The sequence below is a fragment of the Cydia fagiglandana genome, chromosome 6 (assembly GCF_963556715.1).
Source record: "Cydia fagiglandana chromosome 6, ilCydFagi1.1, whole genome shotgun sequence".
Taxonomy (NCBI): Eukaryota; Metazoa; Arthropoda; class Insecta; order Lepidoptera; family Tortricidae; genus Cydia; species Cydia fagiglandana.
In genome coordinates this window covers 2,981,285-3,002,561 of record NC_085937.1, presented here as the reverse complement: position 1 = coordinate 3,002,561, position 21,277 = coordinate 2,981,285, and the positions used below count along the sequence as shown (strand labels likewise).

Genomic DNA, 21,277 nt, shown 5'->3' with positions numbered 1-21,277 from the left:
CTGAAAAAAAAACTAATATTTTTTCAAAGTTTGAAAAAACATAAAGTCTAACTTGGATTGTGCCAGCGTGTATAAAAAAATGCAAAAAGTTCTCTCCGGCGGGGAATCGAACCCCGGTCTCCCGCGTGACAGGCGGGGATACTTACCACTATACTACCGAAGACTTGATCGCTCTAGACGAAATTATGGACGATATGTTTACAACTACATGGCAACTTATTTATTATATGTTATTCTTGATTATTATTCAAATTAAGTGAGCGATCCAGCTTGTTAACCTATCTTATTAAAATAAGATAACATGGTCGATGAGAATGTTTTACTTATATCGATACGAGTTGCGACTTGCGAATTAAGTATAGGTACCTATTCATACGTGTATCGTACAACGTTTTACAGTGCATTTGGCCCTTTAAATTTTCAACGTAGGTAGTTACGTACCTAATGTGCTTATAATTTATAAGCATAAGTTATAAAATATTAATCTTATTATAGCTCTGGGTATCGTAATGGAGCACCAGATGTATTTACTGTAAATATACAATTAATTATTCATTACATGTATGTATTTGTTAAGTATTTTTTTATATGATATGTGAGCTTTAGTTATATTTGAATAGCCGAGTTAATGTTTGCACTTTGCAGTTCCCTTACGTCTCTATAAACGCCCTTCTTGATAAACAAACTTCTATACGCTCAGAATTCCGTTGCAGCTCTCAAATCTCAAAACACAAAGCACATTCAAAGTCACCATTGAAAACTATACTTTATTACACTATGTCTAGGTTCTATTTTGAGTGACATAGATATTGCTTACGATAATTCAGCTGAAATCGATCTATAAATAAACATTTAAAATTTTACTTTATTGCTTTAAGTCAAGGTTCTATTTTAAATGACAGATGAAATAGGTCTATAAATAGAGAGAATGAAACTCATTGAGGAGACATCGGCGTGTGCGCAGGCGGCACTGATTTATTGCAATGCGATAAACAAATAGTTTTGGTAAAAATGTCGTAAAATAAAATATAATCCAATTGACTTTTAAGACCTTGACTTTATTTTGACTTTGAATGGGATGTTGAAAAAACTGTGTTTATAGAATAGGTACGTACTAATGTATAATTACTAGTACTTAACTTTTAAATAACTTTCTTGTTTTACGTACATCAACTAGTAAAAACTAGTTTCTGTAAAAACTGAAAAATCCCACCTTTAGGTCTATCGCGAATTTATTTTATTACCTATTATTTACCGACGTTTCGACACAAGTACTTCGTATGTGTGCGTGGATACAGTTGCATGCCATAATTAATTAACATAATGTGTATTGGATGGTTTGAAAATGTGATGTCTACCCCAAAATTTTTCATACACTTTTCGTCGGGTAGTTGCACAAATCTCTGTTTTGTCATTTTGCTGGGACATCACTTAGCCGCGACCACGATCAGTGAAACTCTGTGTCGAAGCGTCGGTAAATAAAGGTAAATAAAATAAATTCGCGATAGATCCGTCTATAAATGGGAGTTAATATGAAAAATCCCACTCAGAAGTTTCCGCCGAAGCTTTACGGAATAGTAGTTTTAAGTAGGGAAATCGCGTTTTCACTAAAAACAGGTTTAACGGTAACATCTTTAATAACAAAGCAACCGTCGTCTTTTATTAATAATCTTGCTTTCTAAAATGAATTTTTCCCACCACCCAAATGCAGGCGATAATTGTATGACAAACATGTACAAACGGTGTTTTATTCATTACGCGTACAATTTTAGTGTCCCGACAGACGCATTGAGAATAATTAAGTCTTTGTGCAATACCGAATGCATGACAAGTTGACAACTGACATGTCAATACTGGGAAATAAATAACTTTTGTATGCTCTTGTGTAACATAATTGACATTAATTATTTTTTTACTAGTATTTGCCCGCGACTTCGACCGCGTAGACGTCGTACTTATATAAACGAGCTTTCATTAGTGTCCGATTTCGGTTCAGGCAGGTTTTGGTATAAAAATCATGATTCGGTCAAAAGTTTAGTTTCGGCCAAAAACCTACGGAACATTTCGGCCCGAAACTGGTATTTTCGAGTAGTATCCGGGCGAAATTTCGGTTTTCCTCGAAAATAATGCAAAACCAACCCGGTTTAGGTTTCGGCAAAAAAACCGGTTTTAGTCGGACACTACCTTTTATCCCGATTTCCAACAAACTCAAACTATGTAAGGTACCTACTGTTTTGTAGGTAGGTAAGTAGGTACTTGAAAAAGTTAAGAGACGTCATTAAGAATTAAAACTTAAACATGTGCAAGTACATTCCAATTACGAATTTCAAACCACGAAAATAACGGTCTTCGTATTTTCCTATATCCGGCTAAAAATTTCCATCTGCCTGCCACCGTATTTGGCACCGGCTTATGAACAGATTTGGCACGCCGCCGCACGGTGCCAATGCCAAGGCTGGCTACGTAACGATGGCGCGGGTATTGTTCCGGCTTATGAATGAAACACAATTGGGGTTATAAGACCTAATTCATATACATATATCGGCCGATCGTAAAACCAGGCAGGTCTTAAAGGCCTTGATTATCGTGAATCGTGAAAATCATTGTCTCATTCCCTAACGCGGGGTTCCTATTTTGTGGACAATTTGTCCTTCGGGCATCTGAAGCAAACGTCACATTTTATCGAAACCGTAAGAGCCGTCTAAAAAAACCGATGCATGTTGGATCAAATAAGTTTATTACAAATGACGAAATAAATAAGTTTTGCAAATACGCCAATCGGCCGCCAAATGTTTTGTAATAGAAAATACCAAAGAGTTTATCATAAAACATTTATCTCTTGAGTGAATGACATTTACAGTGAAGGTTGTAAAGGAGATAAAACGTTCAGTTTTATAGGTGAATATTTCACTACCACTGTTCCTTAGGGGAATGGAGGGTTAGGAAGGATCGTAAAGTGAAAGACGTTGTAGTTTCACGAAAGTGCAAAAGGATGACCAAATTGCATGGTTGTAGAATTGTCTTATTATTGCTTATACTAATACTTTTGTAAGTAGTGTAAATTTCATTCGATTACGTGACGTGACGTACGCGTTGTCACAATACGCGTTAAGTGTCATTTTGTATGGGATTTTGAGTTCCCAAAACGAGCTTGGCGCGTTGTTCAAAATCCTATACAAAAATAGACATAACGCAAACACGAACGCTCGTCACGCTATGGAATGAAAACAAGGTTCTGACAGCAATTTGAACTTACATATCAATGTCAACTTAATCTCATTTGGTTAAATGGTAGGCAAAACTTTGTGACAAAATCATATTAGACAATTAAGTGCAATAATCTTGAACACAAAACTTTTCCGTCTTACGTTTAGGGCCCCCCCACATCTGGCGTCTTTCGAGCGTCGGCGTCTGTCGGCGTCGGTCCAGCGCTATTGAAAATGACGTCGCTGCGCAGTTGCGTCGACGCTGCGTCGACGTTGCGTCGACGTCGGCCATAGAATTGTAGACGCCGACGCTCGATAGACGCCAGATGTGGGGGGGGCCTTATTCTTAAGTCTAAAAACCACTTTACACTAGACCAGAGTTATAATGAATTCCATCAAACGTTAGTTGAACTTGGCACGCCTAGTTAGGTAAGTGGTGAGGCAACGCAGCCTAGATGAGACCTGTTCTGAGTGTCGGGGCGTTAGTTCACGAATTGCGTATTGTTATGTAACGGATGCTTGCGACGAAATTATCCTGTCGTCTATATCAGCCTTTAATACACAAATCAATCTCGGCGAAAAAAATGTTAAGAATCCCTGACTTATCTAGGCATATATCTGATATCTGAAAGAAGTTTGGTAACAAAAAGGCAGACATCGTAAACCTGTGTTAATACTTCACATGATTAGACGTAATTTAGCGTAAATGATCAATCTCAAAAATTTGCAATCCAATGCCTAATGCCAATGCTATCTTTCTTGACAGTAACAAGTAAAATTTTATTGACAGTTTTTGAGGATTGGATAGTTTTCCCTAAATTGAGTCCGATTAGTGGCTATTTTTTTTCTTTTCAAACAGAACAAATTGAAACTGTGAATTTGTAATCGTTTCTTCAGATACATGCCTACACATGCACATGTAAGTATTTGAAAACATCGTGAAGGTTCAAACTCTTTTAATACTCTCATCTAGTGTCTCGCGTAAACAAAACGTGAATAATCAAATAACAAAAGACTGTTGATAAACTAAACCAACACAGCACAAATGTAAACACAATTCAATTACAATTTTAAAATTTCCTTTTACGCGCGCAACCGTTACACTCCCACACATAAATAGTTTATTTGTTTACACACACACCTACATATATTTAGTCTATGCATTTAGTTTTTAGTTGAACGTTATTTTGACAGTCACTCATAAACATTTTAAAATAGTTTCGACTATTGAGACTGACATAAATTTGTTTGGCCCAAATAATACGGGAGTTGGGAAATCTGTTTGCTAAAGCTTACGACAGTTTTCCGTTCTATTTGAGAGGAAGAGAAATTCGACCACTCTATGTCAATTATAAATATTTACACAGGTTTAGGTTTACGATTCCTGTATTTTTGTTCGTCTAACAACATTTTATAGCTCTAGAAATTTTAACAAAAATATACAAGTGAATATTTTTACAGTAGGTACATATTAGTTAAGGTTCTGCGTCTTTCCTGTAGACATCATAAAATTTACTGATTTTAAAGCCTAATTTTCTTATTTTTATTGGCATGTTAACACATTCACTGCCCCCGACGCACGTGTGCGTCCACCGTCATACAAGTTTGTTCCTAGGCCACGCGTCCTGTAGGGCTACCGCCAATACCGAAAATCGTCAATTGCGGGGATTTTTCTCTGTCACTCTAATTACGCCTTCATTGGAGTAAAAGAGAAAGATCCCCGCAATTTGCGAATTTCGTTTTTCGCGGCAGCCGCTCTGGCAGTGAATGCGTTAATAAAACCCAGTTCTTAAAAGTTGTAATAAAAAATTCTTAAAAAAATTTATCCAAATCGTCAACTTTTGTAATGTCTATTTTGGAACAACTCTACCTACCTGAAAAAAAAGTTTACGGTTAGCTAAGCAAGCACGTTTTGAATAGTTAATCAAAGTATTTAATCAATCTTAGTGAGCCAGTTAAGCTGCATTGTAATGGAAATATTATTATAATTTATTCACAACCTTGGCAAATAAGGCCTTACTTATACATAGTTCATTTTACTATACACTGCCAAAGAGCAATACAATTACGTAGAGAGAATTTGCGAACGTATACCGTATACCTACTACAGTTGCCTCCAGAAACTCGCGAACTAAATTGACATGAGTTTGACAAATAAAATGATACCAGGAATAGCAAAGAAAAAATAGTCAGGGGTATATGTCGATAAAATGATATCGATAAGTAAGATGCACCTACTACCCATGTGATAATTATAAAGGGGTTACAAACGATTTCGATTTGTATGAATGTGATGAGAAAAGTGGTTGATTCGATTGTAAGATTGTGACGTTACCAATCAAATCAAGAGGTGCGGATGTGAAACTAACAAATTTCAATGTTAAGACGAAACAGGACCTGAGTTTTAAATATTTCAGGTAAATATACCCATCTCGCTAACGGAAGCGGCTCCTAAACTAGTGCGATAAGGACAAGGCGAAAAATCCTGCGTAAAAATCTCAAAAATCGTCGAGGTTTCGTACTCGACTGTTTTCTCCAAAACTTAACCAGTCATAACCAAATTTGTAAGTCTAAATGATTATGAAATTATCTGTGCCAGACCGTTTTGCTTTTTTGGCTAATTGATATCAGTTTTGAATACTACGCCTCTCATTGCGGCATAGTCACTGAGCTCATTTTGGCCATTTTTGAAAGGCTCTAGCGCCTTAAAAAAACAAAAATATCAAAAAAGCAAAACGGTCCGATAGATATTGACAATATTAATCTGTGTTGAAAAAATCATTGCTCTAGCATCAAAACCCACGGAGAAAACAGTCGAGTATATGTTTGTATGGAGAGATGACCACTCCTGTTGGCTCTTAATATGCAGGTTTGGAGGCAAGTTGTTTATTAACTAATTAACTACAATATGTTTATCTAATATCCTTGTATCTATTACTATAAAATTGGACAGTTATCGAAATACCAAGTAACATTTGTAAAATTATTTAAATTACTTAAATATACTTAAAGATACTTTTTAACTGACCGCGCAACAGTAGCGCCGCTAGCGGTGAATTCTCGCGATATTCTCTAATCATAACTTTTTTGAAAATATCGATATGAACAGCACTGGCCAAACTGTGGTATCATTTGTGCACATTGACCTGTTAATTTAGTTTGCGAGATTCTGGAGGCAACCTTAATATGTAATATGTTACCAAACTGACCAATAATTGTCTGACACATTCATCACGCTTTATAACATATAAATCGACTTAGATTTTGTAGGAAAAAATTATAGGTCTAAAAAGTTCGGAAACCGGTGTCTTTTCTGTAGACATTACAAAAGTGTTAATTATTATACACATGGACACTTGAAAACATAAATCTTGCAGTTTATCTGTGTTATTTTTCTGTTTATTCGATAGCTAACATATGTGTCTCCTTTTTTTTGGCATCCTTCAAACACGTGGCAACCATTTTGGTGCAATTCTTAACTGGGTAGAAAAAAACGTATCCTTTATGTATACAAACAAAATTATATTCGAGGCATCGAGGGATCCCTACCAACTTGTGTTGTTAACTTGATTAAAATACGAAAATTAATTTTGTATTAAGCAAAATCGTCTGCTAACTATTAGGTATGCTATTAATCTTGGAATATACAGGGTGGACAGATAAGTCGGGCCCTGGAGGGAAACTACCTTAAATCCTTAAGCTGGCTCATTTTACTTAAAGGAGACATTCCTTTATTTTTAAAAAGAAGCAAAACTGCATTCAAAGTGTTTTTCTTTTTTTCTTCATTTTGGCTTGTCTAAAAAACTCTTAAGTACTTAATTTTAGATTTTATGGATATTTTGTACGACAGACGAGTGTAAGACCTAATGTTTCTTGGAGAAATGTTATCATTAACATTAACTGTATCGACTAGTAGAATAAAATAGCGAGTTTTTATTTTTTGGAATTTTTAGTCGGTTCGAATCCCGGGCGAGGCAAGCGAGTTTTAGAAAATCTTTGAATGCAGTTTTGTTTCTTTTTAAAAATAAAGGAATGTCTCCTTTAAGTAAAATAAGCCAGCTTAAGGATTTAAGGTAGTTTCCCTCCAGGGCCCGACTTATCTTTCCACCCTGTATAAGTAAATAAAACATAGGTAAGTTTAAACTGTAGGTATATCTAGGTGAGGTCTTGTAAATCAGACAGCGGTAAGTACCTAACTATTCTATAATGTCTTTACATCACCTTCGTGTCTATTTTATATTTTTTGAGTAGCTGTGTGGCCCCTTTACTCAATACCTATGCCTGTACATGCACAGTTGGCAGATATAGCCTGTCAAACAAAGGCGCAGTAGAAAAAGGCGCAAAATCCTAATTTTCCGTGGAATGATAACCCTTCCCGCCTACATTGTTTAAATTTGCCTCTCTTTTCTACTGTATAAATGGTTTGACAGACTGTAAATATAAAGCTTTTATTAAACACGGAAACTACTCTACATTGTCTATGGCCTACAAATCTTTAAAAAGCTATTTGTTCCTAACTTTATACACTATCGCTACAAACTTGCCAGTTTCAATTATTTGAAATCACCGGCAACACGTCAAAACCTTCAAAACTAAAATACAACAACTCAACAAATAACTACAATGCAAATTCAATCTTATTATCTTCCAAATATGTCTTAAAGTTGATTACTCTACATGGTCATCTGTCGCTCTTTCGTGTTCGAATTAGTTAATTTGAAATTAGAACTGCGATATTCGGCCATTTTGAAAAGACCTCCCTCGTAGCCCGTGATTGGTGAATTAGGTCAGGAAATGGGGGTTGGTAAGAGCAATGCAGATCAATTTATATTGGGTGAGGAGTGCATTAAAATCTAACATGTTGGCTGCGTTCCAATATATGTATAGCGTGTCGAGGCATTTCAGTGAAGTTTTATTATTGTTTTACGAGTGCTGTAAGGTAATTGCTATTGTATCAATTCGGGTTTACATCATGTTTTGTTCTAGATAATTCTGAATAAAGGACCTGATGATTCACCTGCACAGGTGTAGGCGGAGATGGTGCAGGCACCATAAAAATAAATGTAATCATTATGTAGCATAATTATTATTCAGTGTTACCTACTTGTCCTATTTTCTGCCATCCTATTTTCCGCTTGCGTTTGCTCAAAATGGTATGCAATGATTGCCTATATTACGCTTAACAGACCTAATATTTATTTATTAACACCCTAACAAAACGATTTATGACCTTTTCTCGCCCAGAGGCCTATAAAAAGGTCTAATACCATTCCATTTTATTTTTAATCTTTATTTTGATAAACCAAAATTGCATTTCTCCTGCCAACTCGCTCCATTTCGCACTACGGGGTATGTTCAGCTCAGGAAAGGGGAAGTCCTTAAACTTGTAAAAAACTTAACTATACCTAAATAGAGGACCCGGGTATGTCCTTAAACTACGTCCAAAACCACCGGTGGACGGGCAGCAGCGTCCCTCAAATTCGGTGTACTCGACTGCGATCGCCAACCCGCCTGCCAAGAGTGGCGATTATGGCATTCACCCCCCATTCACCCCCTATGGAGCACGTATGGAGGTCCAAGGGGGAGGCCTATGTTCAGCAGTGGACGTCTTACGGCTGAGATGATGATGATGATGAGATGATGAAATAGGGTTATTTCAATAGTCTCATTTACTAAAGTAATTAAATGTAAGTATGATGGCACACACATGACATATAGCGCCACTCTTAACATTAGAACATTCATTAAAATTACTTAGCTACCCGCATACAATGACAAAGTTTTAATTGCTATCTTCTCTCATTACCTACTTCAAAGTAGTGGAACTCGACAACTATTCGGTCACAGAACTAGATCTTTAATCACTATTCTTTGTTAACTTTATCTCTGTGTTAGCAATTGTATTTTGGCCTGAATATGTTGGCACAAAGAGGCTCTTCAAAGTACACTCATTAGCTCTTCCTTTTAGAAATAACTTTCTAAATAATATAAAACAAACAGGTGTTATATGTATGTATAGTTGTATACTGACTGACACACGATACACAGCCAAACTGTACCTAATGAAAACTACGTAGTTATATATCCTGGTTTGGCCTATGGTTGCTGGTAGAGAATACCATTTGGCATTAAGTCTGCCGTTTGTACCCTGCTGTATATATTTGTTTTGTGCAATAAACAAAACTAAAGTTAAAAGTCATTCTTCAAATATTGTAGAAGAGTATCTCCTCTTGTCTTCCTATTTAAAAAAAAATGCCTTCGGGGATAAAAATAAGTTGAAACCTTTCAACCACTTCTATACGGACAAAGTAGCGGGCAGAAGTTAGTGGGTATCTACAAAACTAAAAACACTCGCAGTTTTCGAGAAACGACGAAAATTTGAAGCAATTTCCCTTTGGACCTGGAGGAGATTTCCTTTGGGGCTAAGCCTGAGGTAAAATATTTTCGACGTGTGAAAGCCGGAGCATATGTAATAAATAATACTTTTATTGCTATAGTAGGCATGTTTAATAGTTTATAAATTTATTAGGTATGAGGCAATTTTGTGGGGTATCAAACAAATATGTATGTACCTATAGTAGAGCTATTATCAGGTGTTTTTTTCGGCTTGGGCTGGTAGAGTGAAAAAAGTTTATCTGCTAAGGCAGCGGTCGGCAACCAGCGGCCCGCGGGCCACATGCGGCCCGCCAACCTCTCGCTTGCGGCCCGCGAGCCTCCCTGGCTATTTTGTATGTAGTACTGACGATCGACAATGTCTGCTAAAGTTACAAATATTACCAAACCGACCGCTGTGCTAAGGCTTAGCAGATAAACATTTTTTCGAGTTTTTTTTTTTTTGTATACGAGGCATACGAGCTAATAGCTTAGCATTTAAGCTAATAGTTCGACTACACTACTTTTTATACGATTGTTTTATATAATAGATGAGCTTTAGAAGGAATTAACTAATGTCCAAAAACACAGTAGTAAGATTTTAGGCATTAGCAGGCGTGGCTCACTCCGCGATTTCGTCACTTTGCTACAGGTAGGTAAAACTACATCCGTTCGACCCCAATTTTGGGGTTTGCCATAAGCCGCGCGTGGCGCTGTCGCCACCTAGCGGCCATGTCTGTGCTGATCGTGACAGACGCGTTTTGTTAGAGAGTGAGTCTTCTGTACCTAGTACTATTATTTATTCTGTGGCATTAGGTAATCGTATTAAATAAACCTTATAATTCCGTATTAACTAACTAAAATACAATATGTATATGTAATAGACTACATCCCATTCATAAGTCGGATCAGATAAAAACAAGTGTACTTATTTTAGTCAACAAATTGTTTCTGAAATGAGATAAAGGATGAAATGAATATAAAAAAAAACAATAACATACATACATACATATAATCACGCCTATTTCCCGGAGGGGTAGGCAGAGACCACGGATTTCCACTTGCTACGACAAAACAAAAAATTAAATAAAACAATAAATTATCAATAAATCAAGGTAATTGAATAAAATTCGCGTTAGACCCGTAATGTGAGTTAATATGTGTTCAAAACGCGAAAGTTTAAAATATTATATCAATAGAACTGCTTTAATACTTTATATGTACATTTATAAAGACATCTGATACCATTTCCTATTAAGATCTAATTAATTACAAGACTAAATTACTTTCCTAACAGTTCCATAAAAACCGACATAGCACAAAACCCAATTAAACTGTACTACCGTTTCTTACAAACTGTTACGAATAACGGCTCTGCAAAGGCAAATTAACCTGCCAATTTTTCGCACAGTGCCCTAATTACTATTGTTACGAGAACTACTATTGGTTAAAACTGACCTAACACGTAAAACTTCCTATCTAAATAGAACAGTTGGAAAAACGACTCTATTCCAAACAGGGTAAAGTTCCAATTCTCAAAACGCTGAAGCGCACGAAAATACCACTTAAAACAGTTCTTTATTTTATAGTACAGTTACCATCAGATAGATATATTGAAGCGGCCGAGATGCTCACAAATATCTGAACACGCTTCTATTGTCAAGGCGCTACCCATACAACCATTTCCAGTCGCCGTTACGACGCGGTGTAGACACATCTTGTGTCGACACCGTCTGTTTCGGTCACAATTCCAGTCGCAGAGTCGTCGCCGTGTCGACACAGTTACCAGAAATGGGGAAGGGTCGACACATGACACAAAGTGACATAAAGTGTGGTCGCCGTGTGCACACATTGTTACTAGTTTGCGACTACTTTATGCCAAAATCATTCGTTCATTCGTTCATTTTGTTCCTGTCAAATGGAAACTGTCAGATGGAAAAATAGTTAAATAAAAATAAGTGACATTAATACGCCATCTCTAAAACGGATTACAAGACGTAATTATATATTGTTTGCATTTATATTACAATAGGACTTAAATTATTATGGGGAATTAAACTGCTCGAGTGATTTGATAAACTAAGTGTAATATAATCAACGCGCCACCACATTGTTTTAGTTTAGCCGGAAATGAAATTGTTTACTTCTCAGTGCTTGTGTTCATAAATATATTATTTGATGCATTTTTAGTACTTCGATGCGTATACTATACTTAGATAACAGAAATAACGCTTTACATACTACGAAACTTGTTAATTATAATGTATAAATATGGTTTAAGGCTGCGAAATATTGCAGTCACAAAGTAGTCGCAAATGTTTCGACTTTGTGTCGACTCTGTGTAGACACATGACACGCGCTGTCAAAAGTAATAACAAAGTTACTGGATTTGCAAAATGGCTCCTTGTGTTCATTTGTTTTCAGATATTCTCAAAGTGTAAAAATGACGTGGCCAGAGATGGGACTTAATAGATTAACTGTTTATTCGACTAAGGCCCACTTGCACCGTCCCACTAACCCTGGGTTAAGCGGTTAAACCGTTAACCCAGTATCAAATTGTACTGGTAACCATGGTAACTCCAGGTTTAACCAGTTAACCCCGGGTTAGTGGAATGGTGCAAGTGGCGCTAATTAATGGAATAAAAAAAGTTAATCCTCAAATTTTAATCACGATTAGGTTAGTCGACCTAACATAGATTAAATTTGAATGAATCTTGAACATTAATCGAATAAATTATCGATTAAATCTCGGTTGGAAGTTGACAGGGGGCCATTTTTGTACGTAAAAATAATAGAAATGTCTTGCATGCAGATGGTAGCCAAACACTTTGTCATAAAAGTCGAGATGGGTGTCGATTTATAGGTTTTAGGAGGCGCAGATTTCAAAAATGATGACCATTTTGGATTCCAAGATGGCGGCCATGCGCTATGTCATAAAAGTCGTCATGGATGTCGTTTTATAGGTTTTAGGGGGCCCCGATTTAGAAAATGATGACCATTTTTAAATCCAAAATGGCGGCCATGCACTATGTCATAAAAGTCGTGATGGGTGTCGGTTTATAGGTTTTAAGGGGCGCAGATTTCGAAAACGATGACCATTTTGGATTCTAAGATGGCGGCCATGCACTATGTCATAAAAGTCGTCATGGATGTCGTTTTATAGGTTTTAGGGGGCCCCGCTTTCGAAAATGATGACCATTTTGGAATCCAGAATGGCGGCCATGCACTATGTCATAAAAGTCGTCATGGGTGTCGTTTTATAGGTTTTGGGGGGCGGAGATTTCGAAAATGATAACCATTTTCGATTCCAAAATGGCGGCCATGCACTATGTCATAAAAGTCGTCATGGATGTCGTTTTATGGGTTTTAGGGGGCCCCGATTTAGAAAATGATGACCATTTTGAAATCCAAAATCGCGGCCATGCACTATGTCATAAAAGTCGTCATGGGTGTCGTTTTATAGGTTTTGGGGGGCGCAGATTTCGAAAACGATAACCATTTTCGATTCCAAAATGGCGGCCATGCACTATGTCATAAAAGTCGTCATGGGTGTCGTTTTATAGGTTTTAGGGGGCGCAGATTTCGAAAACGATGACCATTTTGGATTCCAAGATGGCGGCCATGCACTATGTCATAAAAGTCGTCATGGGTGTCGTTTTATAGGTTTTAGGGGGCGCAGATTTCGAAAACGATGACCATTTTGGATTCCAAGATGGCGGCCATGCACTATGTCATAAAAGTCGTCATGGGTGTCGTTTTATAGGTTTTAGGGGGCGCAGATTTCGAAAACGATGACCATTTTGGATTCCAAGATGGCGGCCATGCACTATGTCATAAAAATCGTCATGGATGTCGTTTTATAGGTTTTAGGGGGCCCCGATTTAGAAAATGATGACCATTTTGAAATCTGAAATGGCGGCCATGCACTGTCATAAAAGTTGTCATGGGTATCGTTTTATAGGTTTTGGGGGGCGCAGATTTAGTAAATGATGACCATTTTGGAATCCAGAATGGCGGCCATGCACTATGTCATGAAAGTCATCATGGGTGTCGTTTTATAGGTTTTGGGGGGCGCAGATTTCGAAAACGATAACCATTTTCGATTCCAAAATGGCGGCCATGCACTATGTCATAAAAGTCGTCATGGATATCGTTTTATAGGTTTTAGGGGGCCTCGATTTAGAAAATGATGACCATTTTGAAATCTGAAATGGCGGCCATGCACTGTCATAAAAGTTGTCATGGGTATCGTTTTATAGGTTTTGGGGGGCGCAGATTTAGTAAATGATGACCATTTTGGATTCCAAGATGGCGGCCATGCACTATGTCATAAAAGTCGTCATGGGTGTCGTTTTATAGGTTTTAGGGGGCGCAGATTTCGAAAACGATGACCATTTTGGATTCCAAGATGGCGGCCTTGCACTATGTCATAAAAATCGTCATGGATGTCGTTTTATAGGTTTTAGGGGGCCCCGATTTAGAAAATGATGACCATTTTGAAATCTGAAATGGCGGCCATGCACTGTCATAAAAGTTGTCATGGGTATCGTTTTATAGGTTTTGGGGGGCGCAGATTTAGTAAATGATGACCATTTTGGAATCCAGAATGGCGGCCATGCACTATGTCATGAAAGTCATCATGGATAATGAGTCATCATGTGATCTGTCAAAGGCATTTGATTGCGTTGATCACGAAAATTTAAAGAGAAAATTAAGCCGCTATGGGATAAAAGCTAGTGCCCTTGACCTGGTCTCATCGTACCTTTCGGATAGAACTCAGCGAGTAGTTATTAATGGAACTCAATCGGCGGGGTCCCCGGTAGCCCTCGGAGTGCCTCAAGGTTCAATTCTTGGTCCCTTCCTGTTTTTGGTATACATTAATGACTTACCAAAAGTTGTGCAAGATAGACATGATATAGTGTTATTTGCAGATGACACTTCCCTTATATTTAAAGTGGACAGAAAGGAAAATAGCTTCGAGAGCATTAATGACGCGCTATCTACCATTGTAAACTGGTTTACGGCAAACAATTTGCTTTTGAACGCCAAGAAAACCAAATGCATCAAGTTTACGCTACCTAACGTCAAGCAGGTAAATAACGGCAAGATTAAAATAAAAGGTGATACGCTGGAATTTGAGGACCGAACTGTTTTCCTGGGAGTCACTTTAGACTCCAAACTGCAATGGCATGCACATATAGGCACTCTAGCCGGAAAACTTAGTTCAGCAGCCTATGCAGTGAGGAGAATCAAACAGCTGACAAACGTAGAGACGGCCAGGCTGGTATACTATAGTTACTTCCATAGTGTTATGTCTTATGGAATTCTGTTGTGGGGAAGAGCGGCAGATATTCAGACAATATTTGTGCTGCAAAAACGAGCTGTACGTTCCATCTATGGACTGGGCGCTCGAGTATCCCTAAGAGAGAAATTCAAAGAAGTTAACATTCTTACCGTTGCATCTCAATACATACTAGAGAATATTATGTATGTTCGGAAAAACATCCACGAATTCAAGGTTAACAGTGATATCCATAACTATAACACTAGAAACAAACATAAACTTGCCGTGCCCGCCCACCGCCTCCGTAAGGTTAGTACGTCTTTCGTCGGGAACTGTACACGTTTTTATAACAAAGTCCCCACTGATGTAGTGAATTTACCACTTCACAAATTTAAGTCGCACATTAAGCACTCCTTGTTATGTAAGGCGTACTACACTGTAAATGATTTTATAAACGATAGAGATGCTTTTAAGCCGGTAGCTTGATTGGTTTCATTAGTATAATAAGAATTAAATAAATATTGTTTTTTTTTACACTGAATTAAATATGCTAGTGTCCAGTAGAATTGACACATGAGACAATGATGTTCTCGCTTGATTATATTGTTTAATTTAATTTTAGTTTTGGACACTTGGAGACCTTATACATCTCTAAGTACATATTTATTTATTTGATTTTTTATTTTTGATTGTACATACTTACCTATATTTTTAATGTTTCTGACACTTAGAGACCTTTACATCTCTAAGTCAACTTAGGCTAGTAATTATGTGAAGCTATATTACTGTCTTTTTATGTAACATATGAGCACAAAATGCCGTGTCTTACAGCTACATGTTATTACTATTTTAATATTAATATAGGCCGGTAGCTTGAACATGTCATGCTCGCTTAAAAGTCTTTGCTTACGGTGGCGTTGTTGATCGGGTCGCCACTTTCCCGAATGAAGGTTGAGGGAGGCGATGGCTGAGATACGCGTCATACTCGTGAACGGGTGCTGTTTGTGGAGACTGGTCTGTTAAGCTAACACGAGCTATTATACTTAGTAACTTTTATTAATTAATTACAGTGAGACGCCTCATTCTGTTCTCGTATGTTTCTTTTCTTTTAATGAATGTATTAATTATACAGGATATTGACTCTTGGAGACCCTATACATCTCTAAGGATAACTTGATAAACTATATAATCTTATAGTTCTGACACCTAGAGACATTTACACCTCTAAATATTATAGATTTTTTGTGTGTGTTTTTTTATCTGTATTTTGTATGTAATTCGACATTAAGAGACCATATACATCTCTTAGTAATTGTAATACGTTAGATTGAATTGTTAGTTTTAATTTATAAAATTGTTGATGTTATTATTTTTGCTTTTATGTAAATTCAATGTTGACGTGTAAAAGTGCCCTTGTGGCCTATTTGCTGAATAAATGTTGATATTTGATATTTGATATTTGGTGTCGTTTTATAGGTTTTGGGGGGCGCAGATTTCGAAAACGATAACCATTTTCGATTCCAAAATGGCGGCCATGCACTATGTCATAAAAGTCGTCATGGATATCGTTTTATAGGTTTTAGGGGGCCCCGATTTAGAAAATGATGACCATTTTGAAATTTGAAATGGCGGCCATGCACTGTCATAAAAGTTGTCATGGGTATCGTTTTATAGGTTTTGGGGGGCGCAGATTTAGTAAATGATGACCATTTTGGATTCCAAAATGGTGGCCATGCACTATGTCATAAAAGTCGTCATGGGTGTCGTTTTATAGGTTTTAGGGGGCGCAGATTTCGAAAACGATGACCATTTTGGATTCCAAGATGGCGGCCATGCACTATGTCATAAAAGTTGTCATGGATGTCGTTTTATAGGTTTTAGGGGACGCAGATTTCGAAAATGATGGCCATTTTGGAATCCAAAATGGCGGCCATGCACTATGTCATAAAAGTTGTCATGGGTGTCGTTTTATAGGTTTTAGGGGGCCCTGATTTCGAAAATGATGACCATTTTGGAATCCAATATGGCGGCCATGCACTATGTTAAAAGTCGACATGGATGTCGTTTTGTTGGTCATGGTCATCATTTTCGAAATCTGCTCTTCCTAAGCCTAACACCTATAAATCAACATCTATGACGGCTTATATGACAAAGTGCACGGCAGACATCTTGGAATCCAAAATGGTCATCATTTTCGAATTCTGCACTCCCTAAAACCTATAAAACGATATCCATGACGACTTTTATGACAAAGTGCACGGCACACATCTTGGATTCCAAACTGGTCATCATTTTCGAAATCGGCACTTCCTAAAACCTATAAAACGATATTCATGACGACTTTTATGACAAAATACGTAGCCGCCATCTTGGATTATAAAATGATCATCGTTTTCGAATTCTGCACTCCCTAAAACCTATAAATCGACATCCGTGACGACGCAAGTTATCTTTATTTTCAGATCTAACAAATTGCTACAGAATACAAAGGACAAAAAAAGAAGCGAGGAGGTAATGAAACAAGCAAAGATACAGATGATTCCTCGACGCAATGGGATGCTTCTTAAATTGTGTCCAGATTTTTTGTCATAAAAGTTTTTATTTTTCACATATTACTCTCACAAGTTCCGTGACATTTCGACCTTGTAATTTTTTAAGTAAATGTTTTTGTTTATCTGTGAGGATCTCACTAGAATAATATAATCAAGGTATGTTTATATTTGATGATTGAAATAGTAACGCAAAAAAAAAATTATATCTGTGTCTTATATTCCTGCCGAAGACTTTTATTTTTCCTTTTCCTTCTACACAAGTTTGGTCAAGTAATAAGAATTTAGGGCTCTCAATTTTATTTTGACTTCTACAACATTAAAGCTACGAGGCCATGTTTGGTATCGTTTTCGTATAAATTCGCAGTACCAAATTTAGTTATGGTATCACATGGACACCATTCCAAAGTAAAAACATATACTTTCTTTTAAACTCCTCTTCACGCTTAAACTCCTGAACAGTTTTAATTTAAATTTAGTACACATATATATTGAGTCCCGAGACAGGACATAATAAGTTATCTCAAAAATCATCCTTTAAAGGTGTGAAATGAGGTGTAGGGAGAGGAATTCAGAATTGACTTCTTGAAGTTAATACTGTTTAAGTTTAGGTTTGAAGTCATGTTTTTTTTATCATTTTTAACTAAATCAAAGATGTAGACCATCCCAAATTTAATATAAATCAGTTCAGCGGTTATTGATTTCCCGTACAAATTTCCACGCCACTTTTCACACCTTCAAAAGATGATTTTGGTTATAAGATCTATCCTATGTCCTGTTCCGGGACGCAAACTATTTCTATACCAAATTTCAACGAAATCGATTCAGCGGTTAAGCGTCAAGAGGAGTTTAAAATAAACCGGCCAAGTGCGAGTCGGACTCGCGTATTAAGGGTTCCGTACATTAAGTCCGACTCGCGCTTGACTGCACATTTCTAATAGGTTTTCCTGTCATCTATAGGTAAAGAACTATTTTGTGTATTCAGACAGACAGACATACAGACGCACGAGTGATCCTATAAGGATTCCGTTTTTTGCTTTTGAGGTACGGAACCCTAAAAAGATATTTTTTTATTTTTTGGAATGGTGTCAATGTGATACCTTAAATGGATTCAGCAACCCAGATTTATACGAAAACGATACCATACACGGCCTTGCACCTTCACTGATGTAGATATATCAAGATAAAATTGAGAGCCCTAAATAAACTTTCAAGAGCGGATATCTCAAAAACTATTCAACATATCGAAAAAATTGACGGAATAAACTTGTAACAAATTAAATTAACTTGCATTTTGTATAAGTGGCCATGTCGCTAAGATGCATAGTTTCCGAGATATAATCGAAAAACCGGAAAATGGGACCTTCAAAGCCCCCTCTCTTCCCCCGCTCAAGGGCTACGGCCGGGGACTTTTGATATGTTCACCTCCTAACTTGTCCAAACCAAGTTACAGAGTCAAAAATTGTGTTCCGAGCATTTCCCTCTACAACTTTTTGGAGCATTCGTTGGCTGACCTAAGTAGCTTAAGCTTATTGCATTTCTTTAAAAACTTTTCTGTAAAAGGTTGACGGGTGTTGGGTGTTTATATGGTTTTGGTCGATTATTATCATTTGCATCGCCCATGATGACTTACTAGAATTACTTACGAGCACACGAGACACTAATAGTAGTTTGACAAACCTTGGTTTTCAAGAGGTATTTTATATTGACATTTGCTGTCACAAATTTGCTGTCAGATTTAGTCGCAAACCGCACGCAAAGTGCACACAAATGTGTCGACACCTTGTTACGGAAAAGTGTACACACGGCGACGACACTTTGTTTCGAAACAATTCTAGACACATTGTGTGGACTCTGTTACGACACATCTGACATTTAGTTACCACTTTGATGATTCTGCGACTGGAATGGTTATATGGGTAGAGTGCGTCTTCAGAGCGGCTACCGCGAAAACCGAAATTCGCAAATTGCGGGATTTTTCTCTTTTACTCCAATGAAGGAGTAATAAGAGTGACAGAGAAAAATGCCCGCAATTTGCGAACTTCGATTTTCGCGGTTATTATAGCCCAGATATTTTTGAGCGCTTCGGCCACTCCGATATATCTAATGGCGACTGTACAGTAACAAGTTAACAACCAATTGAGTGGGATCTCTGTTGTCCTTTATATCGTTTTAAAACGCAGGTCTTTTAAGTTGGACATAATGTCCAATGTAAAATGAACTTCGAACATCAAGAGATATACCTAAGTCAAAGTTCTTTACGATTTGGTTGGATAATGACACAAAACAAAAGCGTATCAAAATAAAAATGTAACCGGTCCTAATAACAACTCTATTTCTTAATTCATAAGGTTGAATTTCAAATAGCAATAGCCGATGACGGCGATGACTCATTCTAGACCACGTAAAAAATCGATTAGTACTAGTTTTTTCGCCGTTTTTAGGGTTCCGTACCCAAAGGGTAAAACGGGACCCTAATACTAAGACTTCGCTGTCCGTCCGTCCGTCCGTCCGTCCGTCCGTCTGTCACCAGGCTGTATCTCACGAACCGTGATAGCTAGACAGTTGAAATTTTCACAGATGATGTATTTCTGTTGCCGCTATAACAACAAATACTAAAAACAGAATAAAATAAAGATTTGAATGGGGCTCCCATACAACAAACGTGATTTTTGACCAAAGTTAAGCAACGTCGGGAGTGGTCAGTACTTGGATGGGTGACCGTTTTTTTTTGCTTTTTTTTGTTTTTTTTTTTGCTTTATGGTACGGAACCCTTCGTGCGCGAGTCCGACTCGCACATGCCCGGTTTTTTGATAGATAAAAAGTTGTTGAGTATATGACTTACTGACTTAGAAACTGATGATAGTGGGATATATGTAACCAACGTAATATAATGACTACTTAAGTATGTTATGCTTTTACGGTTATGGAACAAACGAATATGTTCTTATGTTATGCCATTACGGTAGTATTTGGGAAAGTAATTTGAAATGTTACAAACTTCATTATGGAGAGTTTTAAACAAGACATATATTATGTACCTACTACCTACATACGAGTACATACATATAGAAAATCATTAAATGCTGGTAAAAGTGTTGAACTTGTGAACCATATTTTTAGTAAGTATTGGACTATATTCGGGTGGGTTTACGGTAAAGTCAGATATATCGGAGCAGCCAAGGTTCTCACAAATATCTGCACGCCTCTATTGTCAGGGCGTTAGAGTGTGTGTTCAGATGTTATTGAGCACCTCGGCCGCTCCGATATATTTAATGGCGACTTCAGTAACACAATATCCTGGCGGTATATCTTTTTTTGGGGACACTCAGTTAATATTTCCCTTATTTGTTAAGAACAGTAACATAAAATAATAAAGAGCTAGATTTTAATGAGTGTTCTCAACAACAGTTAGCAGACCACCGCGCGTTTAATATTTTATTGTTTACCGACCACAAAATAATCGTTTGTGCTAGTTATGAATAAATGAACATTTGCAGTCCATTCTACACTTTATTTCCGTTTAGATTGCGGTTAAAATGTCATAAGCGGTAGCGGTAGCGGATGACCTGGTTTGACCGGGCGTGACGATATCAAAGACACCTGTAAGTACTGTTCTCAACAACAGTTAGCAGACCACCGCGCGTTTAATATTTTATTGTTTACCGACCACAAAATAATCGTTTGTGCTAGTTATGAATAAATGAACATTTGCAGTCCATTCTACACTTTATTTCCGTTTAGATTGCGGTTAAAATGTCATAAGCGGTAGCGGTAGCGGATGACCTGGTTTGACCGGGCGTGACGATATCAAAGACACCTGTAAGTACTGTTCTCAACAACAGTTAGCAGACCACCGCGCGTTT

The 21,277-nt window shown here is 37.3% G+C and overlaps 1 protein-coding gene, 1 long non-coding RNA gene and 1 other non-coding gene across 6 annotated transcripts in view; 1 reads left to right on the top strand and 2 right to left on the bottom strand.

The window, feature by feature from the left end:
* Positions 1–21,277, top strand: part of LOC134665019 (uncharacterized) — a 452,571-nt gene that overhangs the window by 355,362 nt on the left and 75,932 nt on the right. The gene's annotated exons all lie outside the window — the stretch shown is intronic.
* Positions 1–21,277, bottom strand: part of LOC134664971 (uncharacterized) — a 574,567-nt gene that overhangs the window by 501,239 nt on the left and 52,051 nt on the right. The gene's annotated exons all lie outside the window — the stretch shown is intronic.
* On the bottom strand, positions 92–163 carry Trnad-guc (transfer RNA aspartic acid (anticodon GUC)). Its single transcript has one exon. It is a non-coding gene; the product is annotated as a tRNA-Asp (tRNA).